Raw genomic sequence first — 6,083 nt, 5'->3', positions numbered from 1 at the left:
TATTACATGATATCAAAATTGCTACATACCCAAAACATTTAGTACCAAGGAATTTTTCTTTGAGAAATCAATTCTTCCAAATATTTATTTTGGCAACAACTGCTAAAATTACTTGAATTCTTTAGCTATATAAATCCTTCTGTCAACATGTGCACAACAGTTCCTTTAACTCTCACAAGGGTGGCCCTGCTTTACAGTTGAGAGAACAGTCAGAGGCTGATCAAACCCACCCCATAATCATAAATTAATAATAGTGGGGAGAACTTTGAACCTAATGTCAAGACTCTCAAATACTAAGTGATATCACAAGAAAAAAGGCTTAGTCTTGTAAAAAGAATTATCTTTTCATTATTGCCTTTAATTTATTTAAAGTCAGAATAAGGAATTAATTTTGAGATATTCCTGGGACCTAAGTGAGGATGCCAGAGGAGATAGTCTGTCTTCGTCTTGCTGCCATCTCCGACCTTCCAGAAATTCCCCCAAGATAAGATAGGAAAAGAGCATTATTGCCAGACTACCATTAAAAATATCTATGTGGATTTCAGAAGGGAAGAAAAAATCCCCAAGAAAGCATCTGGGCCCTTGTTGCATTCAATGAGGATTTATTGAACTTAAGTTAGGTTCAAAACTTTATACACCATGGATTATTACTCAGCATTCAAAAAAGATAAACACATGCAATTTGCAGCAACATGGATGGCGCTGGAAGGGATCATGCTCAGCGAAATAAGCCAAAAAGAAAAAGAAAAATACCGGATGGTCTCACTCATAGCAGGAATCTAGAAAACTTAAATAAGGGACCAGGGAAAAGAATAACTATAAGAAAGAAAATATCAAAATCAACAAATACCTATAAATAATAGACACTCTATGGGGGGTGGAGGGCAGGGAAAGGAGGGCTTGGGGTAAAAATAAGGGGGTTGTAATTGTATGGGGAATATAAAAATAAAATTTAAATTAAAAAAATAAAATATATGCTAAAATCTAAAAAAAAAAAAACCAAAAAAACAAAATGTTCAGTAAGTTTTAAAGATGCTAAGTTATAGTTTCTGGCTTTGAATAACCCTGAGCCTGCTTCTGGTTCTGGAGTTGCAAGGTGAAGGTGTTACAGGTGAAATCTGGAGAAAGGGCTTGGTCCTGGGGTAGGAGGACAGGGAGTTTGGTTCTCAGTAAAGGTGTCAAGAAAATGGGCAGGACAATTACATTTCAGTTTTATGTTGAAGTCTGCCATCAGGACATTACAGATCTTTCCCGTTAACTTACTTGATTTATTGCACTGACACACTTGGATTCACAATATTAACTCTATCCCTCAAGCTATTACCCTTAATGTTCACTAGTAAAGAAAGCCAAGAAGCAACAGGGGGAAATGTGCTTGTGGGCAGCGTTATGAAAGTACCTCACTCTTTTCCAAGTTTAATTAGACTTTTGGCACAAAAACAATCCTGCAATATAGAGTATATTCTAATTATGAAAGAAAATCATATCTTTTCACTTATTAAAAACAAATATAAGCGTAGAGAATGTACTCTGGGTCACAGGATTTTCATGTGGAGCACAAACCTTCCTCCTATCATTCTGGGAGGAAAGTTTGTTCCCAAAGCAGATGCTTTGATTTATCTTGAAAGAAAAGCAAGTAGCTTTCTGTAAAAAGTATTGCATTTCAGCAACATATTGTTATACTTTAGGGCCATTCTGAGAATAAGAGTCTTGACGCTTCTCCAAACATTCATTGTCTAAATGTTCCCTTAACTAAGAAATCACATCCCCAGCCTGCTAACAAGGTTCAATTTTGGAACAGAGGAAAAAGTGCATGTAAGCCTCAGATGTAGGGCTTTCTGGCCAGAAAAGATGTTTGTTCCTATTTAAGTCCTTGGCCAGTCCTTTCTGACTAAGACTAGGTAGTCTGAAAAAAAAAATTGTCATTGCATCTTAATGGGTAAACATTTACCAAGTACCAAGCTACACTATGTGCTTTCCTTGCCTTTTATGTAGTCCTCAAAATAGCACTGTGGGGTTAAGTGTGAGACACAAGGGGGTACATAACTTGCCAAGGGGTGTACAGTGGGACCTGAGTCAAGAATCTGATTCCAGAACTCCTGCTCCTAATATCCTATATACAGATATAACTAACATTCTAAATGTCATTCAATAAGATGGGTTTTGAATCACAGGAAACTTCTTTTCATTTTTTCAGCACATACATACTTGGGTTAGAGAATGGGAAAGAATGGATTTGAAACTGGAATATATCTGTACAGATATCTAACTCTCAGTAATGTTAAAAATACTGAAATAACAAATATAACAAGCATTATTGAAATTGCAAAATGCCATGCAAATGTAATTTTTAGCATTTGCTCAAGACTCTTTGATAATGACACTGAGTTTGGAGCCATTATCTATAAAGATACCTATCACCAAAGCATAAAGCTTTTCTTTACTTTTTTTAAGCATATACCTCAAGTATGTAGTTGTTGGAGAATGCTCAAGAGAAAGTTTGGCCAGCAGTGACAATCCCCTAATTTAGTTATTGGTAAATATAAAAAGACAAATAGAAACTCACACAGTGGTACCCACAAGTAAGTTTCCCTCTGCCTTGGTTTTCCCCCTGTCCTTTCACCACCTCTTCCTCTGACCCTGCCAAAAGTCAGCAAAGTGAGGAGAAACAGGAAAGAAGAAAAAAGACTCTGAAGATGATAATAAAGTGACCTCCTACCCTTATTTGGGCACTCTATTAGACTGTGCCCAGAGAAACTGACTCTCAACAGCAAACATCCCGATATGTCCTGAGCGGATTATCTTACCTTCAACAATGTTGCGCTCTGCCAGCATCTATCCTTACAAAGGCTGAAGTGATCAGGCAATTAGAAGCTATCTCTTAAATGATTTTAATACCAAATGCCCTCCCTCTCCTTTGCTGTCTCCATAGGTGCCAGATGAAGGAGTAAGTTGTGAGAATTTAGCTGGTTTGACAGGTTTGCGTTACTACTATGTGCGCCATACATTCTGAACTTCAGCCTCCACAATAACCTGGAGTAAAGGTAGGAAATAAAGGTAGTTGCACCTGCTCAAGGTAATTTACAATTAACAATGCCATTATTATCAGCCTTCCCTTAGGTATGCTGAGATCTTTATTGCAATGTGACACTGCAGAAACACTGACCCAGCTCTGTTAGGAAAAAGGAAGATCAGTTATGGAGGCTGTCAGGGAGTGTACAGTAAGAGAGTTAAGGAGATCAGGTTTTCCTGGCACAGTGAGGGAAAAGCCCTTACAGAGACAGATTTTCCTTTTCATATGTAAATGTCTCTTTCAAGACTCCTCTTATGCAGTAAACCTTTGCCAAAACAGATATGCTAGGGTGGCAGATTTTTGGTCCCCCAGTGCCTGATGAGCACATGATTTGTTTTAACTATACAGCCCAGGAGTGAGCAGCTATTCTAGAAATACCATCAATAATCTTGTGAGTGACTGCCGCCCCCCCACCTGAGAATAAAGAAATCACCCCACATTCCTTTCTTTCCTGTATACTTCTTTTCTTTTCTTTTCTTTTATTTTATTTTTTTTAAATAATAAATTTTATTTTTATATATTCCCCATACAATTGCAGCCCCCCCATTTCGTGCACCACTTGGAGAGATGGCTTTTTCTTGGAGTGCTCTTTCTGCTGTATTCTGATGTAGTTTCAGAGTCTGGCTTTTGAGTGTGGGCAATGCCCCAGTTAGGTCAGGAACCTCTCCCAGGCTCTGCACCTGCTGCTCAGAGGCCAGGTCATGCTTCTAACGTTTGCTTCCTGGGACTCTCAATGGTGTCCTAGATATCTCCTCTGAGTTTCCTGTAGCCCTTTCCCTCCAACGGCACTTGTCTAGCATGTCCTCGCCATGTAATGAATTTGCTATATCGTTTGTGCCACTTCCTTTCCTATATGGACTCCTCCAGGATCAACTTTGAAAAATTCAAAAACCATTTTGCCTTCCAAATATTAGTTAAAGTCAACCTTTAAAGGCCAATTTTGCAACTTAAAGCCCTGTACTCAACTCTCTGCTTTGTTTAAGCAATTTTTCAATCTGTCCTCCTTTTGCTTGGGCAACAAACACAGGAAACTAAAAAGCTATTTTGAACTGTGTTTGGATTCCTATAGGAATCACATGTCACATGGTTCTAGTACTGGTGATTGTGACCAGTAACCGGTCACCTGTAACTTGCAGGGTCTCTGATTTTAGATTTAAGTGTTAATTGGGAAGTGATATAACAGGTCATACTTGAGGAGAAAGGATTGCTTATGAGGAAAAACCCAGTGGCAACATTATCAAAGTCTCGTTATGAGACTCCTCATTCTAGTCCTGGGTAGGATATAGGGGATTAAATATCACAGGCAGAAATAAAATCAACAAAGGAGAAGCCTGAACCCAACCTCCTATTCAAAGAGAAACCAATGTAATGCAGTGCCACCTTTCCACCCTGTTGCATTAGGGGCCAGCATCCTTGATCAAGGGTTGGCGTTTGCATCTATGGCTATTTCAATTCAAGATATAATTAAAATCAAACCAAATACACATTAGAAGTTCAGTTCTTAGTTGCACCAGTCGTATTTGAAATGTTCAATCACTATGTGAGTCTCATAACTATCATATTGAATACTGGAGATTTAGATCGCTTCCTTCATCACAATGTCCTGTTGAACATGATCTTTTTAGGGTATTTTACAGCAGAGGAAGACCTGCTTAAGAGGAATAGGGCAGGCCATTGGAGAACACTTCCATTGCCTTTCACAGAAGTTTGTTTCTGAAGTAAAGCAACAACAACGTATCTTAGGAATTTTTCTTTGAATAACTTTTCTGCTTTTCTTGGGCTTCAATTCTTTTCTCTCCCCAGATATATTCTTTGGCCCAAACTAGGTTTAACTATGTTAGAGAAACATTTAGGAGCAAGCTCTAAGACAGTGAATGAAATCCTGAATGAACTCCACTGGGCTCCACCTTCCCCTGTCTCAATGAGGATGAAATCTAAGGCACCAAGGATAACAATTCCCAGCATTCCATGAACCCGACTTCCTAAATGGCCATGCTTAGCTTATAACTGAATACATTTGTGTTTATACTCTTGTTTTACTGATTTTGACTTGCACCCTGGCACTGCTGGGACACATAAGACGAGACACATGGAGGAGAGGTATGGAGACACACTTGAAGAGATACTTGAAAGAAACATGTAGGTGAGTGACAATGTGGGGAGGCTGCATCTGGTCCTTGGCCTAGAAAATGACTGCCATTATCTTGACTTCATGTTGGATTATGTGGAATATTTTGAACTCTGAATCTCTCTTGTCTCAGCTCTCTGGGACCTGCCTAGCCCCTTTCTTCTGGTTTAGACTTTTGGCAAACTTTTTGGCCTCACTAGCTCTGCTGGTTTGTGCATTTGCCCATGAAGAGTGAGTAAATTTTGAAAGTTTGGGGCAAACTATTACTTGGAGTACTTTCTTCACTCTCTCTATGAACACCAATTCTATTAAAAATGTATTACACTAAGAGTCTTCTTTTGCCTTAGTGCACAATGCATGGCCAAACCTCTTTAGAATTTGTGCCCCTTAACAGTTTGGGGTCCCTGAGTATCCCTCAGTTGTGTGCTAACAACTGGACCTCACCCCTGTCTGTAACTAATATAACTCCTCAATCTTTCCTGTAATTTTTTAATTAAAAATAACCTTTTAAAATAAAATGCTTTTTAAAAAGAAGTTACTTGTTCATTGTGGAGTAGCAAAAATAAGAAAATAAAATAACTGCATCCCTAACACCCAAAGTTTGCACTGTTAACACTTCCATGTGTTGTAAATATGGAGGGGTATATACTATATATTAACAGACAGTCACACATATACATTACACACATAAATAACTTGTTGTTTGATTACTTGCTTTTAACAACCTCCAACTTTGCATGGTACATTTTTTTTTTACCCTGTTGAATACCCACTCCATAGTTGAATTTCTCCATTAACTTCTGAATATCTCTTTCAGCAGTTTGTCCAGATTGAGATCCAGTCCAGGATCATGTAATGCATTTGTTGCTTATTGCTTGAGTT

This window comes from Talpa europaea, assembly GCF_964194135.1.
Source record: "Talpa europaea genome assembly, chromosome: 3".
NCBI classification, from domain to species: domain Eukaryota; kingdom Metazoa; phylum Chordata; class Mammalia; order Eulipotyphla; family Talpidae; genus Talpa; species Talpa europaea.
Note: the sequence above shows the minus strand (reverse complement) of the source record.